At 49.1% G+C, this 23,539-nt stretch overlaps 1 protein-coding gene across 4 annotated transcripts in view; it reads left to right on the top strand.

Annotated features, from left to right (window-relative positions):
• Window positions 1-3,189: 3,189 nt before the first annotated feature.
• TRAF3 (TNF receptor associated factor 3) overlaps window positions 3,190-23,539 on the top strand; it is a 96,984-nt gene continuing 76,634 nt past the window's right edge. For 2 of the 4 annotated variants that reach the window (XM_079130101.1, XM_079130100.1), the window contains exon 1: window positions 3,566-3,773. The gene's annotated coding sequence lies outside the window, so the exon portion shown is untranslated. Of the gene's footprint in view, window positions 3,423-3,565; window positions 3,774-23,539 lie in introns of those variants that run through there. The other 2 variants (XM_079130099.1, XM_079130098.1) reach the window with 2 other exon arrangements.

Genomic DNA, 23,539 nt, shown 5'->3' with positions numbered 1-23,539 from the left:
GAGAGTCCTGAACAGGGGTCACCGGGTCAAGGATTCACTTCCTTTTTGAATGCTTGGGATGTTTGTGTTCAGTTGCGGCCTTTATTGCAATGTTGACACATTAGAACAATTCTTGTCTTTTTCAAACATTTTGTCTTCTTAATCTGAGACCTAACGTGGATCCAGAAACTTCCCCCAGCAGCGCATACCTCCTCCGAGGCTGCTGGGTGACATGAGCTGGGCCCCGAGCTGCTCTGGCAACAACTGGCTTTTGTTTGCAGAGTGGAGGGGCCGGTTGGGAGCCGGGTGGAACAGAGGGGCTACTGAGGCCTGTGGGTTGGGAAGAGAGCGGGATCTTAGAGAAGGCACAAGAAGTTTACAATGAGGTTCAAGAGTTTGCCTGTATGGGGATTGGTACAAATCCTCTTCCCTTCCCCCAAGGACATCTTTCATAAAAGATCCCTTTTTCTTAGGAACATGGGAGAGTTTGAACAATTTTCAAAGTGTTAAAAGTCAAGGTAGATGTGAGGCTGCAGTCAAAATGCCTGTGGGACTTGACTACACCCAAGACTCATGCTTTCTGTAAGATTTTGCCAAGTGCCAGACATGGGAGTCTGTATGTATGTGCATGCACATAAATCCCAGCAGTTTCTAAAACAAGGACAACTTTGTTTCCTGGAGAGGCCCATAGAGATGAGATGAGAGACAATCTGAAATGCTTGTGGCCAGTTCCCTGAACCTCCCACCTTCCCTTCCCATCTCCTTAGCACTCGCAGGCCTCCCCTTGGCTTGCTCTACCTGTCTGTGCCCTGTCATCTCTGCAGTTGGTCTCCACCCTCCTGACCAAAGACGGGACCCATCCCAGCAGGCTGTGTCTCTGCTGGGCACCTGTGCTGTGCCGGCTCCACTTGAAGCTCAGGCTGGACAGGGATGGGGTGACTAAGTCTCTGACTTCTAGGCTGGCTGCTGGTACACTCCCAGTGGAGCTGGACGAAGAGGGGTCCTCTCCACCACCACCAGCAGTTCTTTTAAAGTGTGTTTTTGAACATCTGATCATGAATTAGCAGTCAGTTTAGAGGGTCTACCATTTAAAAAAGAATATGTCAGAGTGTATCCCATGTGTGGGGGGAAGTACAACAGTAGTGTGCGTGTCTGTGAAATGTGCTCAAAACCTTTGGAAGCCACTTGTCTGAACAATTCCTGTAGCTGTGATTTTGGGACAATTTGTAATGCTGTGGAGAGACAGAAGCTGTCAGCACCCTCCAGCCCAAGTTGGACGCACAGTGGCTGGTGCGTTTTGCATGGGGAACTGTCACTCAAGGCCCTGGTCATCCTATTCCAGGAGTGGGTTGATGGCTTGGGTTCATAGGCCTGAAACCCCTACCACCACAGAGAATGATGTTTCCTCCTCTCTGAAAACCAAACAGAACATGTCATGCTACATAAATCCTGTGAGAAATTTCTTTGTCCAGAAATGGTGTTGGCTTGTTGTTGGGGGTTGCCACAGGGAACAGAGAACTCAGTCTTTGAAATGCAGGGAGGCGAGTCCTGTGATTGGCTCCCCTTGCTGTCATTCACTGCCGCTTAGCAGCAACTGCCGTCAGAACGCCCGTCCCCAAAGCAGTGGCCCTGCTTGGGGCAAAACTTCTTTGTGCTGTTCCCCAATTCCTCAAAGCAGGGGATCCAGAACTGCCCATATGACCGCAGAAGAAAAAGAAGAGGGGGATGGGGGCGGGGCGAGAAAGAGCAGGGCCGGTCTCACCAGCAGAGGGCTCAACCGTTCAGTCTGTCCATTGTGAATGTGGTTTACTCTGCTTCGGTGGAGAACGAAAGGAGCTGCAGATAACCCCGCGGATGGGCCTTTGAGCCTTCTGCCTTTTGGCTGATTTTAAAAGAACCAAAAATAGTCCAGGGTCTCTCCTGACTTTGGTAGAGTTTAAAAGCAGTCCCCTTGTAGAACACAGTATAAGGTGGTAGGTGAGAGATGCAACCGGGCGACAGTGTGCCAGGACTGTGGTCTGAATAGGGAGGAATGCCTGGGGGGAATGGGCAAATATGCAGAGGCCTGGGTCCCTGGGTCCCATTGCAACTTAGGACAGGCAGGAAAGGACTCCCAAGAGACGAAGGACAGTCCATCTGGGGAACTGGGTTTAACGCACAGCCCCAAACTGCATGGGTGGGATGGACGAGGCTGGTCTGTCACCTTGGCATGGTTGCTTGGGGAATCTAGCATCTCTCCTCCTCTGAGCTGAGCTGTGCCCTTGTGGTCCGGATGGGGGCGCCACTGGCAAGGCCCTGCTGCCAGTGGCGCCTAACAAGCACCTGTTGGGCTAATGCAGCCAAAGACGTGGGATCAGCCTATCTGAGGCTCTGGAACATTCCACGGGGCAGCCGTACAGGGAGATGCTGGACTTCCTGCCTCCACGCCGTGAGCCACTGGAGAAACGCAAGATGACTGGCTTAAGCTGGTCACACTGGTCGCAGCTCTGATCCTTAAAAGCTTTCCAGAGAAGTGAAGAATGAGAAGTCCATGCTGTTTCCTCACCGTACACTGGTCAATTCCAGTGATGGCCTGGCTCGTTAGCTGGCCTGCAGCCTCCAGGGCCAGGCTCTCACCCACTCCCATCTTGCCAAACCCCACGAGGCAGTATTTGGGGCTTGGTGGGTCCTCGATGGCTTCGGGGATCGGGGGCCCCTGGAGAAATGGGAGCCCCTGGCCCGGGAACTGCCCAGGAGAGGAGTGCCTGGGCGCAAGGTGTCCACCAGGGTTTGGGCAGACTGGCCACCTGTCCACGCCGGACAGAGACACAGCTCCTGGGTGTGGGAGAAGCCCAGGGAGCGCGCTCGGCCAGACCCGAGCCCTGCCCGGCGTGGAGCAGCAGGGGCGGGAGTGCTGCGGCACCGCGGGCCACTGGCCCGCGCGCGCGGGGCCGGAGTCCCGGGGCGGGTGTGCGCGCGTGCGGGCACCGTGCCTGTGAGCACGTCTGGCGCGTCTCGGAGGGCGACCCGCGCGTGGGGGCACGTGACACGGAGCAGGCTCGCGCGTGGGGCAGCGCGGGGGCGCGCGCGGCCTGCGCGGCTCCCGACCCGGAAGGCGGGGCGCGGCGGGGGCGGGGCGCGCGGCGCCGTTGCTAAGGCGGGAGGCGGCGAGGGCCCTTGGCAACGGGCGGGGGCGCGCGCGCCGGGCGCGCGCCGGCGGCGGCGGGGATTTCCAGCGCGCGGGAGGAAGTGCCGGCGCGAGGGTGCGTGAGGCGGCGCGGCGCGGCGGCCGCCGCGTGCGCGAGCCGGTCGCGGCGCAGCAGGGACTTTCCAGCCGGCGGCGGCGGCGGCCGCCGGCCCTTCCCCGCCCCCCGCCATGGGGCTGCCCGGGGAGCAGGACGCTGCGGCCGGCGGCGGAGGACGCGCCCGGCGCCCCTGAGCGGCCGGCGGCGGCGCGCCGCGGGGTAAGGGGCGGCGGCGGCGGCGGCGGCGGCTGCTCCCGGCGGGCGGCGGGTCCCGAGCGGCGCAGGCCCTGCCCGCCGCCGCCGCCCGCCGCCCGGGCGCCGCAACTTGCGAAACTTTGTGCGGAGGCCGCGGCCGGGCCGCGCCGCCAGCGCGGGGCAGCGGCGCCAGGCCTCTCCGGCCGCGGCGAGGGCGGTGGGTTTCCTCCGAGCCGTTGCTCAAAAGTTCATACTGAGTCATTCCTCTGCAGATGAATGACTGATTCTCAGCCCGAGCTGCGAGGCCGGCGGCGGGCGGTTCTGGGACCCGGCGCGGGCAGAATGCGCACATTCCACCTCCGATTAACGCCAAAGGTCAGAGCGGGTCCCGGCGGGAGGGAGGCCAGCCTGCCGGCGGCCGCCCCGGGCGGTGCGCCACGTTCCGCACGGGCCGCGCTGCGGACGCGGCCCTCGCGTGGGGACTGGAGAGCGGGTTCCGAGAGGACCGCGCCTTGCCCCCGGCCCGGAGCACGAGGGGATGGATGGAGACGAAGTGTGGTGGACGTGCTCTGAATTTTAAGAAGCCGCGGGCTCACGGTCGCTGCCGAGGAGCCGATTTCGTTTCGCGTCTTTGGTGCCGAGCCCCGAGTCGCTTCGGCAGCGAGACGGGGTGTGCGCGCGTGTGCGCCGCTGCTGATGCGTGGGGCGGCGGAGCCGGGAAGGCGGCGCGGGGCGGCGCCGCGGCCGCCCCTCGTTGACATTCACGGCACGCAGCCCGGGCGGGGGCTTTTCTCTTGGCGTTTTCTGTGAGCCCCCCGCGAGGGCCGTGGATGCCCCTGCCCGGGACTGGCCAGTGTCTGGACGCCGCATCGGAGCCGCGTGCGGGGCTGGCGGGGCTGGGACCGCGCGCCGGGTGCTCGCGGGGCCTGGGGAATGCTGCAGCGCATGCAGGCAGCCGGCTCCCGAGAGTGCGCGTCACGGCTCCAGCGGGAGGAAGTGCTGCTCCCCGCCGCCGGGACCTCCCGGTGTGGACAGTGTAGCGTTCGCCCAAAGCCGTTTGTCCAGAGCCCAGTACGCCTTACGGGCGTGAAAACTGGAAGATGGCCCGCGAGAGGGGGCTCGGGACCGACCCCGCAGACCCGCCGCGGGTTCCAGCGTCACTAGCGAGAATCAGACCTTATGGTGGCTGAGGGCTAAGATGCAAGGTGTCTCACCCAGACGCCATCTGTTCCAGCTGTCACGGCGAGAAGGCCAGGGACGCAGGGAGAGCTGGCCAGGGAGAATTCCAGCGTCTTTACAAAAGATATGTGAATTTTTCTGTGAGAGGAAAGAAGACCAGTTATTTTCCTTGGATGGGATCCATTCTTTTTGGAGTTAATAAAATGGCCTCAGGGTAAGGCTGCAAAGACGTTCCCTGGAAGCAGGCAGCGGCAGTGGCAGGTTGGTGCTGATACCTTCGTGCCATTCCCAGCTCTGGTGGTGCCTTGGAGAGAGAATCCTTCATCTAACTAAACATCTGAACTGCTGCTGCTGCTGCTGTTTCCCCTGTGTTTGGATTTTCTCTAAACACCCCTGCTAGACTTCCTTAGGTATTTCAGTGTGCACGTCAAGGACTTTCTCAGGTATTGCCAGGATACGTATGCTGATGAGCTAAAGGATGAGAGTGATTTATCATTCCTTAAAATCCTTTTTTATGATGCTGAAGCTGTGCTTCAAGAAAGATGAAACTGTCAATGGTGTTGCAAGCCTGCGCTGGCTCAAGCACACAAAGGAAATTGCATTACATTTGCCCATCTCTATTTTCTCCTCTTGTATAGCAAGATTCTTCAAACAACAAGTGATCTAACCTATCGAATATTATGCAATAGCTGAATTTCCTCTCAATGGTCACTTCAAGAACTATAAGAGAAGTCTCATGACCAGGACCTCAGTGTCCATTCTGTGAAATCAGGACCCCTTGCATTCTTTGCAAGTGTTCATAAAGGAAGAAAAATGATTTTTTTTTGCAGGTGGGGGAGTCATAATAATTCACTTCAGGTACAGTCAGAAACCGAAAAGAGAGCTATAGTAAGGAAGAAGGAGGTGAGGCCAGAGGATTGGGAAGCTGACCAGGGAGAGGCAGCTGTGGCCTGAATAGGGGGAAGATGCTTAGGCTTGGGCAGGAGGAATGAGAGTCAGTGAGGGAGACCCAGAGGCCTGCAGGCTAGAGGGCGGTAGAGAGGTAGGGGGGGGGTTGGGGGGTCTGTGCAGTCCCCAAGGAGCTAATAAAAAGGAAATTCAGATTCACACAGAAAAGAAAAATAGCAATAATATGTTCCTGTGTAGTTTCTTTATTCATAATTAACAAAAAATAAAAGCGGGGCTGGGGCTGTAGCTCAGTGGTAGAGCTCTTCCCTAGCACTGGGTTCAAGCCTCAGCACCACATAAAAATAAAGTTTTGTGTCCATCTACAACTGAAAAAAATTTTTAAAAAATAAAAGTGACTTTTTTAATTTTTGAAAGCTTTTATTGGCAAAGGTCTGCACAACAGAAAGGTCTGCACAACAGTGTTCCAGGAAAGGGTGTAGGAGGGATAGACCAGCGTGGAGAGAAGTCAAGACTTTTTCAACGGAGGATCAGCCTTTCCCTTTTAAAATGTTTTTGGTGAAACTTCTTGGTCAGTGGGTTAAGCTGGCAGGTAGAGGGATGTCATAATGTAGGGGACAGCTGGCTTCTGCCCCTCCAGGAGTTGGGTGGGATTCCAGCTGCTTTCTGTGTTCCCTGAGATAAATGCATCAGCTGGGTCTTGGGAGTCTTTTTCTCATTTAATTAACACTCATTTAATGTGCCCTAAGTTCCCATAATATTCTAGTTACCATGCTGGAGTGAGTGAAGCACATCATCTGCCTTTACAGGTGTGATTTGCGGAAATCTGGGGCATTTTGGCCCCTGTGCATGATAATGGGAGGTGCTAGAGGCCAGCAGATACTGGACTGAGATCCTGGGGCAGGAACCTGGCAGGAAGGGTGAAGAGAAAGGAAAATTCACCATCCTGCATGGAGGGAGCTGTGCCCACCAGGAAGAAACTAGAAGACGACTGTGGTGGCACACGCCTGAAATCCTGATTATGCAGGAGTCTGAGGCAGGAGGATTGCAAGTTTGAGGCCAACCTTAGCAACTTATCCAGGCCCTATCTCAAAATAAAAATTAAGGAAGGACTGGTGGGGTATAGCTCAGCGCCCTGGGGTTCAATCCCCAGTGCCAGGGGAAAAAAAAAATGGCAAATCTCTTGACTGGCTAGAGTGGTCGTGGTGGGCTTCCGGGAGTATCATTGAGCTGAGCCCAGTGGTAGGAAGTCTCTGGCACAGTGGGTCTGTCTGGGCTCACTTGTGGACCCTGAGGATGGTGGGAAGAGAATTTGGTCTCCCCACTTTGTTTTGGTATGATGCTGATAGTGGCTGTCCTTCTCTTCCTTGCCAGTACATGTGTACTGGGGATGTTGTGGGTCAGTGGGTTTTCTTAGGGGCTGCCTCCTGTTCTACCCTCTGACTCTTACCGGGCCCTTGACTCTGAAGTGCAAGAGGGTCTGGCAGGCTGTGACACTGAAAGGCATGATCTGTGGAGGGGAATGGACAGTGGACTCCAACCTGGGCAGCAGTCCACTGCCTTCCCCACTGTTTTTGTAGGTAGAAAATCTCCAAAAGTGGTGGTGCTTTAAAGGTGTAAAGGGTTAAAAACAAAAAGGCCTTTCTAGTGAGACCATTAGGGTAGAGAAAGGAAATCAGGAGGGAGGAGAGGAGGGCAGAAGCAGTACTGGAGAGTGGAATTATCAGATGATGTGCAGGTACGAATTGGACACAGTGGGAAACCACTGTTCTGTCACACACCCTTCTCCCAAACTTGTCTTCCTTGCTAATACAACCTATATTTCTTTTAACTTGCCAGAAATGAGAAGTCAGGTCTTTTATTTCATGGTTTACTTTTTTCTAGGATTTGTTCCATGTTAATTTTAGCCATTAAAGAAATTAAGTAGAGGCTATTAGGTAATTTTTTTTTTTTTTTTTTTTTTGGTACCTGGGATTAAATCCAGGGGCACTTAACCACTGAGCCACCTTCCCAACCCTTTTTAAATATTTTATTTAGAAACAGGGTCTCACTGAGTTGCTTAGGGCCTTGCTAAGTTGCTGAGGCTGACTTTAAACTTGTGGTCAGCCTCCCGAGTTGCTGAGATGACAGGCGTGCACCTCTGTACCCTGCTACTTGGTAATTTCTTATAAGGCTATTCTACCCAGAAAGATTCTGGGATTTGTTGTTCTGATATCCTAATTTCCTTTCTAGTTGAAACAATTCTGTGGCAAAACCCAAAAGCATATTTATTAGAAGCTTGCTATCTTTAATTGAAGAGAAAAGCTAAGCCAATTAACCAAACATGGTAACATATATAATAGATATTTTCTTTCTTTTTTTTTTTGGTATTGGATATTGAACCCAGGGGTATTTTACCACTGAGCCACCTCCCTAGCCCTTTTAATTTTTTATTTTGAGACTGGATCTTGCTAAGTTGCTGAGGCTGACTTTGAACTTGTGGTCCTCCTGCCTCAGCCTCCCAAATTGCTGGGATGACAGGCCTGCACCCCTGTGCCTGGCTCTTTTTCTTTCTCATTTTGAGACAGCATTTTGCTAAGTTGCCCAGGTTGGCCTGGGACTTGCCATCCTCTGGCTTCAGCTTCCCAAATGGCTGGGGTTACAGGCCTGGCAGGTAATAGAATCTTGAAGGCAACTGTGGAGTCTGTGGTGAATTGTGTGTCCAGGCCTGCGGGCATGTGAGGGCCATGGTTCCTGGTAGGCCTCCCTCCTCCTGACTGCCAGGCACATGATTGGGTAAGAGCTTCGTTAGTGTTTGCGTCCAGATTCTGTGGGTTGGGTGTAAATGGCTGTAGTGTTACCTGTGCCTTGGGGTCTGTGTCTGCAGTTGGGCAGGCCTTGAGGACCTCCTCTGACTTTTCCTGGGGGACAAGACTCCTGTCCCACTGCTGTTCAGATACATAAGGGGGTACATGATGGGAGGCTCATTTGCCGCTACAACTGTTAGCTTTCCTGGGTGCTTTTCATGACTGAAAGCTAGAAGGACAGGCACACCTGAGTCCTTCCTTGCCCACCAATGCCCAGAAGTCATATAACTATGCTGGAAATTAAGTTCTCTCATTTTTGGATTAATGTAGCTTGCTGTTTTAAACCTTACTAAGGGATGAATTAAGTGTGTAGGTTTCAGAAGGCTTCTCTGTGTGATTTTTCCCTTAATGGGAGTGGGGGCAAGCCTATTAGATTTTATCTTAAAATTTAATGTAGATTTTACCTTGTACTTGGTAATATTTCTGACTGTCTTAACATAGCTGCTGGTCTGTTCGTGCAATTGATTCTCCAGAAGCTGTGTGGTGCTTCTCCTGGATGCCCATGTGTGGGCATGGTGGAGCTGCCAGCTTGGAGGAGCTGAAGTCCTGCCCTTTGTGCTGAACTGGAGGGCAGCTTATGTGGGCTGCTTGACCTCTGAGTTGGTGTCCCCGTCTCTAAGATAAGCGTCATTTGTTATGAACAAGGTGGACAGTGAGGCAGCCTACAGATGTTGACTTGCATAGCATGGTCGACAGATGTGGTAGAGGAAGGACGTCACCATCGCAGAGTGTCAGCAATGTGCCAGAGCTTTTGGAAGGGACATAGGGTTTCCTGGGAGGCAGTTGGGGCTTGGGGTATTGGGTCAAGTGACTCTCCCAGTGGGCAGGGCGAGAACTGTTGGCCTAAGCAGTGTGTGTTTTCCCTGGTGTTTTCCATGTTCCCAAGATTGGTCCTAAGGATGCTGTTGACTCTAATTCTAAAGAGGAGTAATTGAGAATTATAGGTTGAGTGTTCTCTTTTTTTTTTTTTTTTAATTTAAATTTTTCTTAGATGTTGATGGACCTTTATTTTATTCATTAATTTATATGCGGTTCTGAGAATGGAACCCAGTGCCTTGTACTTGCTACACAAGCGCTCTACCATTGAGCCACAGCCCCAGCCCAAGGTTGAATATTCTTAATCCAAAAATCCACAATCTGAAATGCTGAAAAATCTAAACCTTTTTTTCATACTAGAGATTGAACCCAGGGGAGCTGTACCATTGAGCTACATCCCCAGCCCTTTTTATTTTTTATTTTGAGACAGGGTCTTGCTGAATAGCTGAGGTTGTCCTCAAACTTGGCAATCCTCGTAGCTCAGCCTCCTGAGTCCCTGGGGTTATAGGTGTGTGCCCTTGTACCCAGTCAAAATTGAAAACCTGTTGAGTACCAGTATGACTCCACAGATGGAAAATTCCACTCCTGACTTGATGTGACTGGTCATAGGCAAGACAGGCGCACTGGAAGTTCATATGGAATTATCTTCAAATTGTGTGTGAAAGATGTGTATCGAACATAAATGAATTTCATGATTAGACTTAGGTTCCATCCCAAGGTAGCTCATTATGCATATGCAGATATTCCAAAATCTAAAAGTATCAGAAATTTGAAAGACTACTGGTCGCAAGCATTTCAGAGAAACGATATTCAACCTGTATTTAGTCAACGCAATGTTTTTTTTTTTTTTTTTTTTTTTTTGAGAACTTCCTACATACTGTGAGTTATACTGGTTTCTAAAGCTAAAAGTCAAGGAAGGTGCTTCCTGTCCTCCAGGAGCTTCCATGTCATGACTGAGCCAGAAGAGTAATTTGGTCGTAGCACAGTGCAGGGGGTGCCACGACAGGAGGACAGGTGTGGCGGGACTGCCCTGCACACAGTGCAGGGGTGCCACAGTGTGGACCACAGGTACTCATTGAGGATGAGCCTGAGCGAACCTGTGGAAAGGAAGGGAGTGTGGCTGGCAGAAGTCCAAGTCTGAGGGACCATGGGTAGCTGTGGTTCAGGGGTGTGGGCACCCGAGCAGGGAGCTGCTCCCCTTGGGGTGCCATCTGTGGCTGGCCCGCCTGTTGTAATGGGAATTGTCCCCCTTGGATGGGAGGGGGTAGGCCTGTTGCAGTGTGGGTCATATTTCTCTGTAGCTCTGTGGACAGTTGAAGCTGCATTACGACCAGTTTCAGATTTTGTTCACATTCGAGACTTTTGGTTTTGCTTTCTGAGGCTCGATTTCAGTTTTGTTCTCGTGGTTTTGAGTAAATTGAACATTGCTCCAGCAGACGTTGTTCACATAGCGTTTCTCTTCCCGTGTCTTTTTGCCTGTGTTGACTTATTTTTCTAGTCAGTGCCCATTCCTTCTCTTTGGGTTATTTTCTTTTAGCAGCACCTTGTGTTCAGTGTTCCTGAACAAGTCCACTTAGGGGCTGGGTAGTTCAGTGGTGAGTGCTTGCCTGGCCTGTGATGCCAAGCACCAAGGAAAGTCAGGAAACTTTTACCCTGTGGCTCAGCCTTGCTTGCATCTTACTGAAGAGCAGTCCCTAACTGATTTCCCCTTTCTCTCTCCTGATTTATGTTTAGAGCGAAGTCTAGTAATAATGATAGCATTTAGTCCTCGTGTCTTTACAAGCACGAGGTTGTTGGTGAACGTGTTTCTGGAGCCTGGCCACTCTGGTTGCAGCACAGCGCCTGTCCATGGTGAATGTAAGTGTAGCTGCAGATGGCTTTGGGTGCAAGCCCTTGCCACAGGTGGCGGGAAATGCTGGCATTGGCAGCTCTTCTGCTCGAACCACTGTAAAGCTTTTGAGTGTGAAGCCAGGAAGGGCCGGTGACTGGTGGACAGGTGCGGGGGCTTGTTTCCTGACCATCTGTACCTGCTTCAAGAAGGGCTGTGAATCCTGGGACTCAGTGGGCCTTTGTGGTGGCACAGGGTGGACTGTCCATTCTTGGGCGGGTTGGCCCTTGCAGTGTGGAGGCAGTGGTAAGGGCACAAGTCCTCCCTGCCTTTTCCATGTTTCAGGATATTCTGGTGCCTCTCAGGTCTCTGGTGTTGGGGGGAGGTAGGGTCACTTTCATTCTTCGTATTTCACAGTCTGCCTGAGATGTGCCTAGTAGTAGTGAGGCGAGTTTATGTACAGAAGGGGTGAGACCTGCTTTGAATTCTGGTTCTTTCCTTAGCCGACTGTGTTTAGTTACTTATTTCCCCTAAATCTTAATTTCTCAGCTGTGAAAGGGTGAACGTGGCGTTCTGGAGACGGACGGTCTGTGATGTGTGATCAAGCTTGCTGACCACAGTGAAAAGCACTGTGAGCCTTTAAAGAGGGCCGAGTACTTGCCTAGTGTGCCCAAGGCCCCGGGATCAAGCCTCAGCACCTCATGAAATTAAATAAAATAAAGGTGTTGTGTCCATCTACAACAAAAAATATTAAAAAAATAAAAAATAAAGAGAATGGAGAGGTCGGAAGTCTCCTGCCAGACCAGCGTTCCTCCCCCCTCCTGAGCATGTGGCTTCCCACAGGGACAACACGGCTTGTTAGCAAGACGGGTGCTTGGTGTTTTGGGGAGCACAACTTGGCCTGGAAGGGTGTCTTACTGGCAGACAGTCTTAACAGGGTAAGATGTCTGAAAGCCAGAATCACAGTACGTATGCAAAGTAAGCTAGGCTAGACATCCCCTCCATAGCTAGATGCCTCCCCCCCCCCCCCCCCCCCCGTGTGTTACTGGGAACTGAACCCAGGTGCTGTACTCTGAGCTATACCCCAAACCCTCTTGATTTCTAATTTTGAGAAACTGGATCTCACTAAGTGCTGTAGCTGACCTCAAGCTTGTGATCCTCCTGCCTCAGCCTCCTGAGTTGTTAGGATTACAGGTGTGCACCACTGCACCTGGCTTAAGTCCTTTGTTTTCTTCCATTATTTAACAGGAATAATATTCTCCAATTTTTTCAGGTCTCTGTTCAGATTTCCCCTCTTCGGAGGGGTCTCCCCTGAACGCTGTTGATTCAAAAGTCCGGGTTGTCATTCCCTGATCTTTTACCTTGCTTTTCCTGTGATCTGCTGTCTGTCTCTATGGATTTGCCTGTCTTGGAACCTCATACAGCGTGTGACCTTTGGCTCCCTTCACTTAGCGTAATGTCTTTGGGGCACATCCAAGTTGTAGCATGCGTTTCCATCCTTTCTGTGCTGCACGACCCAGGCACGTTTTGCAGCTCGTGAATCCATTCTTCTGGGCACCAGCATTTGGGTCGTTCCACCTTTTTGCTACTGTGAATGGTGCTGCCACAGACACTTGTGTATCCGTCTCTGTGAGATGTGTATTCCTTTCTCCTGAGTATATCCCTCAGAGTGGAATTGCTGATTATGTGGTGATTCTCTGTTAACTTTATTTGACCAGCAATTTGCCAGTTTCTTCGCATCCTTGCTAACACTTGTTTCCTTTTTTCTGATTAAAGCTATCCTAGTGGGTGTGAAGTGGTATCTCATTGTGGTTTTGGTTTATATTTCCTTGATGACCAGTAATACTGAATGTCTTTTTATGTGCTTGCTATCCATTTGTGTGTGTGTGTGTATAATATATATATATATATATATAATTAATTTTTAACAATGTCTGCTCATGTTTTAATTTGGTTGTTTATCTTTTTGTTGAGTTTTAAGAGTTCTTTATTTCTTTTGTATAGTAAAACCTTTTTTTTTTTTTTTTGCACTGGGGTTTGAACCCATGGGTGCTTTATTACTGTGCTACATCCCAGTCCTTCCTTATTTTGAGACAGGGTCTTCTAAGTTGCCTTGCCTGATCTGGAAGTTTCGATCCTCCGGCCTCAACCTCCTTAGTATCTGGGTTGATAGGTGTGTGCCACATGCTATCCTTGATAGTAAACCTTTGTTAGATATTACTTGAAAATATTTTCTTCCATTTTGTAGGGGTTTTTGCACATTTTCTTGATAATTCCTTTGCACAGTTTTTAATTTTAGTGAAGTCAAATTTATTTATTTTGTTTCTTGTGCTGTTGATGTTAAATCTGATAAATCCATTGCCAAATCCCAGGTCATGAAGACTTACCAATATGTTTTTTAGTTTTATGTTTTAATTCTTATATTTAGGTCTTTGGTTTATTTTGAGTTAACGCTTGTGTTTGGACTGAGGTTTTGAGTTAACGCTATGTTTGAACTGAGGTAGGAGTCCCATTTTATTCTTTTGTAGGTGGTCATCCAGTTTTCCCAGTACCATCTTTTCCCACTGAAAGATATTGGTATTCTTGTTGAAATTAAATTGATGTAGATGTGTACATTTATTTTCAGACTCAGTTCTATTTTTATGTCATTACCACACTGCTTTGATTACTCTAGCTTTGTAATAAGATTTTTTTTTTTAAATCATTACTGGGGATTGAACCAGGGATGCTGTACTGTTGAACTACATCCCAGTTCTTTTTATTTTTTATCTTGAATCAGGGTCTGGCTAAATTGCCAGGCCTGCCTTGAGCTTGAAGTCCTGCTTCAGCCTCCCGAGCAGCTGGGATTACTACCATACCCAGTTATTGTTAAGTTTTGAAGCATAAATTTGGAAAGTATTAGTCTTCCCACTTTGTTGCTTTGTTTTCTGTATTGTTTTGGCTGTTCAGTGCCCCTTAAAGTTTTGTATGAACTGAAGGGTTAGCTTCTAAAAAGGTCATTCGGATTTTGACAAGGATTGCATTGAATTTGTTGATTGCTTTGGGGAGTTACCATCTTAACAATTAAGTTTTTTAATTGGTGAACAGGGGATGTGTTTCCAGTTATTTATGTCTTGTTTAATTTCTGTCTATTTATATTGTGATGGTGCTCAAGATCAAATCCATGACCTGCTACATGCTAGGCAAGCACTCTACCATGAGCTACACCCCTGCTCTGTCTTCTTTAATTTCTTTCAGCACTGTTATACTTTCAGTGGATAAATCATTCACCGCTGGATAAATTTATTCCTAGGTATTTTGTTCTTGTGGATTCTCCTATAAATGGAATTGTTTTGTTTTCTTTTTGGATTGTCCATGACTGGCATATAGAAACAACTGATTTTTTGCTTGTTGGTCTTATGCCCTACAACTTCTAATTTTATTTTGAGACACAGTCTCACTAAGTTTATTAGGACTTTGCCAGATTTTAGATACTGGCCTTAAACTTGACATCCTCCTTGCCTCAGCCTCCTGAGTTGCTGGGATTACAGGCATGTGCTACCACGTTTGCTAGGGTTTTTGTTTTTTTTTTTTTTAAATCATAAATGTTGTTGAATTTTGTTAAGACCTTTTTGTGATTTAAGACGATCACATGAGCCAGGTGCAGTTGCTGGAATTACAGAATTCCATTGGGAAGCTGAGGCAGGAGGACCCTAAGTTTAAGGCCTTAACAACTTGGTGAGACCCTCAGCAGCTGTCTCAAAGTAAAATAATTTGATGTAGCCCAGTGGTAAAGTGGGTTCAGTCGCAGAAAAAAAATTTTTCCTTCTATTAACGTTCTATATTATAGTGATTGATTTTTGTATGTTGGTTCACCTTGCATGATAAATTTCACTTTGTCATGGTATGTAACCCATTGAATGTCCTGCTGGATTGTTTGCCACTGTACTCGTTGAGTATTTTTTGGTTGTGTTCATAAGGAATGTTGGTCTGTAATTTTCTTTTCTTATGGTTTCTTTGATTGTGGTATTAAGATCATTTTGGCTGGGGCCATGGCACATGTCTGTAATTCCAGTGGCCTGGGAGGCTGAGGCAGCAGGATCACACAAGGCCAGCCTCAGCAACTTAGTGAGGCCCTAAGGGACTTAGAGAGAGACCCTGTCTCAATGTAAAAAATAAAAAGGACTGGAGATCAGGCTCAGTGGTTAAGCAATCTTGGGTTCAATCCCTGGCACCCCCCCCCCCCAAAAAAAAAAAAAAGTACCACATTTTGACCACATCATGTTTCTTCAGATTTTTGTTACCTGTTCTTTCCTAACTCAGAGCCATACTAGGAGGGTTTCTGAGTAGACGTGCTGCTGGTGATACCACATAACTCTGCACTACCCAGCACCTGTTCATTGCTGCAGTTCAGTCTAAGGCCCCAAGCTGCCCCTGATGGCTCAGAGCTGGGGAAAATCAGGGCTGACACTACCACCATGACCCTGTGTCCTCCAAGAGAGAATCAGGGAGGGAATGCTGCTCCTGGGCAGAAGGGAGAGGTGCTGCTTTCATTTGCTCAGAAGCTGCAGCGTGTTCTGGATAGTGACTGTTGAGTGTCAGTGACTTACACCAGAAATCCGTCAGGTCTCCTGGCTCTGAGGGCTGGCTGGCAGTGCTCACCTGGGTCAAACTTCTGTCCACATGGCGCTAACCGAGGTCACTCACTCAGTGGCATTCACCTGATGGCTGGACTGGTCTCCAGGATCCAGGTTGTCTTCACTCACCTGCCTGGGTGGTGGAAAGGCCAGGCTCATGGTTCCTTTCCCCACGTGGTCTCAGGGCCTCTGCAGATGGCCTCTTGCATGGTGATGCCAAGACTCCTGGAGAGCATGTTCCAGGAGAGGGAGTGGAAGCTGCCTGACTCATAACGCTGAGCTTGGAAGTCAGTGTAGTGTAGTCCTGCCGAGTTCCACTGGTAGAGAAGCCACTGACCCTGGAAAGTTTGCTGAGCCCTCCCTTTCAGTGAGGGCGCCCAGTCAAAGGCCACCTGACCCACTAGGTGCAGGGTACTCAGGCTCCAGGTGCCCTTAGCTCTGTCAGATCTGCTTTTGGAATGGAGGACTGACCTGTTGTCTTTTGCCCATTTTCTGTGAGAAAATACATTCAATGCTGCGAAGGAGGAATTTATGAATAAACGTCTGTACTGCATCCCTTCGTAAAATGGCAATTGCTATATAAAATGTGTGTCTTATTTGCTCAATCAGCAGTTATGTTCCATCACACATGTGTCAAGAATTTTCTAAGTACAACTTGGGGTCCATAAATTTTTCTTTCCTGTTAACTGATTTTAAAACTTATAGAAACCTTCACTTTGATTTTAAGAAGTATTACGAAGTTTAAGTTTATATTTCTCTCTGTTCTTCTGTTTAAAAAGTTTCATTGGGCTCAGGATATAGCTCAGTTGGTAGAGTGCTTGCCTCGCAAGCACAAGGCCCTGGGTTCAATCCCCAGCACCACAAAAAAAAAAAGTTTCATTGAGAAAATATTAGTAAGCTTACATATCCTAAATTTTCTTTTCTTCACCTAGAGCCTCTGGGTTAAATTTCCTAGAGACTTGTTAAAATACCGTCGTGGCTGTTTTTGTGTAAAAGTGTGGGATATTTGGCGATGTTTGCAGAGGTATGTCTGGATGAGCTCTCATTTTCTGTGACCTCTCTCTTCTCGGCCTGTCTCAGGTGATGGCTGCACACTGTTTGAACAAGGGGAAAAGCCATGGGGTCCCGGGCGTGGACGAGGAGTGGATTTAAATAAGGAAACAAGAAGCCGGCCTCTTTAGCACGTTGTGTTGGGGTGAATGAGGTCGTGGGGAGCCCAGCAGCCCTGGCTTTGCAGCCACCCAGCTCTGTGTTTCCCAGGACAGTCACTCCTGGAGCTGACCTTGGGTGCAGAGTAGGCATGAATGAGAAGCGTGAGTCACTTGAAGTGTTTGATGGGCAGAATGATTGACCACTGTGACTCATGTGGGAACCGCCCAGGAGTCCTGGGTGCTCCTGCTGCCCTCCTGTGACTCCTGAGGTCAGGAACTGTGGGTCCACGTGAGGTCTTTTGCCACAGCATGTGTGAATATTTTGAAAGGACTGTTTCTCACTCTGTCCTGTTTTTTGGGGTTTCATAAATTTCCTGGCTTTTGGCATATTATAGGGATAAAGTAATTGCTCTCTGTCAGCCTCTGGGCATGACTCTTTCAGTACCACGTAGGTTCTTCATTCTCCATCGCCTTCAGAAATGTGCCACAATAAGGTGACTGATACTGGGGTGACCGGCGTGGGGGTGATAAGCCTTGAGGCCTGGGGAGGGGCGATGGATGTGAGAGCAGCAGCTGTTCCCAGCCTCTCTCGTGTCATGGTTCTCACAGACCAGGCCTAACCTTGACCAAGGACGAGCTGATAGTGACCCCTGGCCTTTTATTTTGTCCTGGGTTCGTAGGAACTGCTTCATGTCCTAGTCGCTCTGCTTGGAGTGGGACATGTGGGGTCTGTTCACCCTGAGGAGCCATCTGAGCTTGTGTTCCTCGCAGCCCCCTCTGCAGAAGGGGCCACTTCCCACGGAACCCCTGCATCTCTGGACTCTGCAGTGCTGGGTGCATTCTGTGTGAGCAGAGGCTGGAGAGCAGAGGCAGTGGGGCCAGTGACCTCCTCCCTCCGCAGCTCTACAGCAGAGGGGCAGGAGTTGAGAAAGAGACTGGGACAAGTAGCCTAGCCCCCTGTCTTTGAGACCTTGGACAAGTCACTTGGTCTCTTTGAAACCCTCATTTCCTTGCATAGTAGGTATGGAAAACAGAGTCATGGTTATGAAAATAAAACAATGAACTCACCATAAATCAATTTGCCTTAAAAAGGAAAAATGGTACAGTACTGAAGGGTAACGGAACATATTTTTCAGCCCAGAAAAGAGAAGTCTGGATGTGTCCACCAAACATTTACCCTCTCAGCATGTGTTTATCTATTATGTGCTTGGCTAAGCTTAGGTGTTCAGTATATTTTTGTGTGTTTGTGCTAAGTGTATAAAACAACATTTAAACGAGCCCTGACTAAATTCAGTTTAGTTCAGCAAATCTCAGTAAAGCACTTCATGGATTCTCGGCACGCTGGTTAAGTGCCAAGTGTTTGTATGTATACACACGTTTGTAAAGTATGTGCACACACATACTTTAAAGTATGTGCTAGTTGAGATACTGTGTTCTCCAGAAACCCAGAGTGCTAGATTCAATCTGGAACGTTATGTGTTATGAGGGAGGTAACGGAGCAGAAATTAAAGGGGCAAATGACAGAATGAGTAAGTTGGTAAACTAAAATGTAGGTCAGAAGAGAACTTTTTCTTAGATTACATGAGGAATTTTACCAAATGAGCTTCCCCAGAGAACTGGCGTTAGGGTGGTAACTGGGCTGGGATGGAGGCCTGGCAGAATTGACCTAAGTCTGGGTGTGTGAGACCAGGAGTGGTCTTACTGCTGGAAGCAGAACTGAGAGTCGGGTGATACTGTCAGGGCAGATGAGTGTTGTGGAGGGTGCCTTGATTGAGGCACTGCAGAGTGCACATGGAGGGAGCGGCAGCTTTGACAGTGTCACTCGTGTCACTCGGTGTGGTGGTGCATGCCTGTGATGCTGGTCACTCAGGGAGCTGAGGCAGGAGGACTTTAAGTTTGAGGCCAGCCTCAGCTATCTAGTGAGACCCTCTCTCAAAATAAAATTTAAAAAGGTGGTTAGTGAGGATGTGGCTCAGTGGTAGAGCCCTGCTGGGTTCCCTCCCCAGTACTGCAGAAAAAGAAAAGGAAACAAGCGCTCGGTTTCAGCAGCCTGCACGTGGTACTCCACTCGGCGAATGCCCTCCTCCTGCAGTGCAGCAGCAACCCGGTAGGGGCTGCTTCTCCCCCTCCTCGGCTTCTGCCAGCTGCTGGGCAGCACCACTTCTTGGTCTCCTGTCAGTGTGGTTGTCCACTAGGACTTGGCCTTTCGTGTGGTGAGTCCAGGATTATACTTGTTTTAAGGGAGGGGACAATTGCTTATGCTGCACAGAGCCCGGATGGTGGGGTGTCTCATGACTACGGAGGTTCGTGACGTTCTGTGGGCATCCCTGGAGCCTCCCAGACCCCTTTGATTGAAGTACAGACTCCAAGAAGGACTGCACATAGAACTTGGACTGCCTTCTCAGAATCTTCTGTCATTAGCAGTTGAATTCCCTTAATAGTTTTTTTTTCCTTGTTTTTTTTGGTGCTGGGAATTGAATCCAGGAAGGCTCTACCACTGAGCTACATTCCCAACCTTTCTTCCTTTTTCTTCCTTTTTAAAATTTCTTCTTTTGAGGCAGAGTCCTGCTAAATTTTTGAGACTGACCTGGAACTTGAAATCCTCTGTCTCAGCCTCCCAAGTTGGTAGGATTACAGGCAAGTTCCACCATGTTCGCCTGGCTCCGTTTAATGGTTTTGCGTTAGTGATTCTGAATCCTGGATTCATGAGAACTATCAGAAATAACCTTATAAACAGGAGGCCATCCCAGACCATTTCTATAAGGTAAGGCCCCAGAAATGCAGATTTAATAACTTTTTTTTTTTCCCGTCACTGGGGATTGAACCCCGGGATGTTTGCCATTGAGCCATTTTTTTTTTTTAAATTTTGAGACAGTCTCACTAAGTCTCACTAAGAAAGAGCCCCCAGGAAGATGATGGGCTTGGCCTGGGCCGGAGCCTCTGGTGTACACAAGATGCATGCTTCTTTGATGCCTGGAAGTACAGGGTCTCAGGCCCTGTGATTCACCATTGTCTCTGTGAGATTTCCAGGCCACTGCTGTATTCACGGGAGGTACCGCAGAGCTTTGGTGGGAGGTCACACCCTGTGTCTCTTCCCAGCTTGCTCACAAGCTTGGGGACGTCACTGACCCTGGCAAGTCTGTGGCCCTGGCTTATAAAATGAGTGTGATAATGAAGGCACCCAGTTCATCAACCCCGATTCTTTTTGTTTGTTTGTTTCATTACATTTTTTTTAGTTATAGATGGACACAATACCTTTATTTTATTTATTTATTTTTATGTGGTGCTGAGGATCCAACCCAGTGCCTCACATGTGCTGGGCAAGCGCTCTGCTGCTGAGCCCCAGTCCCAGCCCCCTTAGCCACAATTCTGAACCTAGCACCTCTGAACACAGAATGGTTTCTCTTAGGGGCTTATGCCCCTTGACCTGGATGTAGGTGAGGCTGTTGACAGCTTTCTTCCATGTACTGTGAGCTGTCTCGCTGCAGACTGTTGGTTATGTGTTTTCTCGTGGGTGCTACTCAGACCACCCGGAGTGTTGTACAGCACACAGTAAATACCACATTTCCTTTCTAGAATCCAAAAAGTTCTCAGTTTCGAAACACATGTGGCCTTGGTTTTGGATCAGGGGCTGTGGTGCTCGCTGTAAGTGCCAGCTTACAGGTGGGCTGGCACTTATCGTGAGAATACGTCAGTATGCACATAGGACTCCTGGCGGCTGGAGGGTCTCATAAGCAACTTTGGTGTGTTCACACTTCCCCGCTGGGTCCTCTCTCTTCCCAGTGCTTGTATATTTGTGCGCCAGTCTTTATCCTTCATATTATTGGGTGTTTTCTACACATCAGAAGTGAGTTGCATCTACAGATGGGGCGCACTCATCCCTCTGGGCAGTACGCTGGCACAGGAATGAAGATGTGTGCATGGCATGGACCCTGCTTGCAGAACCTGGGAACTGGTTCTAGAGGGGCACATAGGCACACGAGGCATTTTTAAGAAAACATTTACCAGTGGCTGGGGTTGTAGTTCCATGGTTGGGTGCCCGTCGGTGTGTGCGGCGATCGAGGCCTGGGGTTTAATTCCCAGCACGGCCAAAAGGGAAGGAAAGAAAAGAGCCTGTTTAATGACAAGGCTCAGAGGTGTGTTAGGTGGCTTGCTAGAGGAGGTGGGATTCTTGTGGCTCATGAAAGGGGCCATTTAGAGTTCAAGATGTTGGAAGGCTGGCCCTCACCTCTTGTCATCATTTTCCTTTCCATTCTGATGAGGCATGGTGGGGAGACCCAGAGAGACAACGTGGTGTGGTGGTCAGCCTCTAGAATGGCTGCTCTGGGACCTCTGTGTGCAGCACGCTTCTTGCCCCTGAGGAGGTGATGCTGTGAAGGTGGCTACAAAGAGTGGAGTGAAAATTTGGAGACTCGGTAGGGTTTCCTCATATCTGCCTTTACCAGTGTTCCTCCTCCCACCATGTCCGGATTTTTCCTTTTTGGTGCTGGAGACTAAACCCAGAGCACTTAACCACTGAGTCATATCCCCAGCCCTTTTTAGTTTTCATTTTGAGACAGGGTCTAAGCTGAGTTGCTTAGGGCCTCACTAATGTACTGCAACTGGTCTTGAACTTGTGATCCTCCTTCCTCAGCCTCCCAAGTCTCTGGAATTCACTGATTTTTCTTTATGAAGATTTGGAATCTTCCGTTCTCTGGTGTATTCTTCAGATTTCTTTTGCTTCAAGTCTCATCATTTTGGCCAAGAAAAAAATTGAGTTTTTTCCTTTGAGTAGAAAATAACCATCTACATGTCCCAGACTTCCTAATGTGTGGCCTCCCTGTGACAAAGGGAGTGGTCTCGTGATATCTACTCTCTCACAGGACAGAATACAACATTCTGAAGTAGCTTGTTCTCGATTCCCCATTCTTGTGGTCTCTGTTATCTGAGATTCATATGAATTTCACAATCTGATATATAGTATCTACTAATGTTACAAACCTCTGAAAATATGTGTACTGAAACTGACCCTGCAGGACCAGAAAAAGTGCTGTTTATCCCTGTGGTTCCCTTTCAATCCTCCCAGTCTTTGACAAGCACCAAGGTTTTGACCTTCCTAGGGCACAGAAGATGGTGCTTTCTTTAATCTCTTAATTACTGGTCTTCAGTTTCCTTTCCTTTTGGCCCTTCGGGAAGTATTTGCTCTCCATGCATATTTATTGCCCTTTGGTTTAGATAATTTAGATAATTGGCAACTAGTTTTGCTCTCATTGTCACAAGTTTTGATCTCGGTTCTTCATCACCCAGGCCCATGTCAGGGGTGGAGGGGAGTCTGGAAGGCCGAAAGAGGAGGCACCAGGGGCTTGCTTTGTGTGTGAGTGTTCTTAGACGGGGAGGGTTGAGTTAAAACCTCATGTGCTTTGGTAAACTGAAGTGAGCATCTGATACCAAACAAGCAAGTTGTTTAAAGTGTGTTTTATTTTTTATTTTTATTTTTGGTACTGGGGGTTGAATCCAGGGGTGCTTAACCACTGAGTATATCCCCGGGTGCTTAACCACTGAGTATATCCCCAGCCCTTTCTATTTTTTTATTTTGAGACAGGGTCTCTGTAAGTTGCTTAGGGCCTCACTAAGTTTCTGAGGCTGGCCTGGAACCTGTGATCCTCCTGCCTCAGCCTCCAGAGTCACTGGGCTTGCAGGTGTGGGCCACACCATGCTTGCCTAAAGTGTGCAAGTTATTGACTCTTCTGAGAGAGTGGCATTCATGAGAACAGTGACAGGTGGAAGAGAGTGTCCAGAAGACCATTCTTGCTCCTGGTCTGTGGACTCCTGGGTGCCCAAGCCCTTGAGCAGAGATTTACCACCTACTGCACACTGCGCCCCCACCCCCCAGGATGCCTGGCTGAAGCCGTACCTGCCTGCAGCTTCTGTTGGATTCTCCTCCCAGCTGATGATCAGGGGCTGCCAGGGACGTGCCACGGAGCCCCTGCATTCAGCCAGCTCTGATTCCACCCAGTGTCACCTGTGGAGAGAGTCGTTTCCAGGAGCAGGTTGTCCTGTGTGTCTGCCTTGAAGGGCAGTGGCCAGCCAGGTGGTTACTTAGGGACTTGATCCTTGGAAGTGTAGAGGCTGGAGCCTGTGGCAGCCCTCCACTGCTCTTGCACTTAGACCTGCCCTCCAGAGAAAACGCCAGCATTCTTTGATGTCATGGTTGCTGCCTTGCCAGGGTAATGCAGATGTGTACATACTGTGCCTTTTCAGGCTGGTTGTCTTAAAGGGACATTTAAAGTTTACTGTGTTGTTCCTGTTGCTGTGGTTACATTTGTACAAAAGACCCCCTGGTCTAGGGCAGTGATTCTTATGGGGGCAGGGGCAGTCTGCTCTAGGGAGTATGTGGCAGTGCCTAGGGACTTCGTGAAGCCAAGGGTGGGGATGTCCCCGGCCTTGAGGGAGAAGCCAGGGGTGCTGCACAGCACCCCAGCAGAGTTGTATCTACTAACCCAAAATGTCAGTAGTGACAGTGCTGAGAAATCTTGTTCCAGAACTTGTGCAAATTTCTAGTGAATGTAAGACTATTTAATGGTCTTATAAGGCAAAGTGCTTGCCTCAGAAATTTGGTCTTTGGTCATAAATGAGATCTTCAGAATTGACATTTTTAATACTGTGAGTCTACTTGGAATATGTGTTAAAATAAGCAGGGGGACTGGGAACTGGGAGGTTAGAGTGCCAGGGACAGAAGCCCAGATGTCCATCAAGCCAGTCTGAATAAACCCTTTCTAAGATTCTATAATGCACAGCAAAACTTTGGTTAACAGAATGG

This window comes from Sciurus vulgaris (genome assembly GCF_902686455.1).
Source record: "Sciurus vulgaris genome assembly, chromosome: 2".
Lineage (NCBI taxonomy): Eukaryota > Metazoa > Chordata > Mammalia > Rodentia > Sciuridae > Sciurus > Sciurus vulgaris.
Note: the sequence above shows the minus strand (reverse complement) of the source record. Positions and strands in the feature narration are given on the sequence as shown.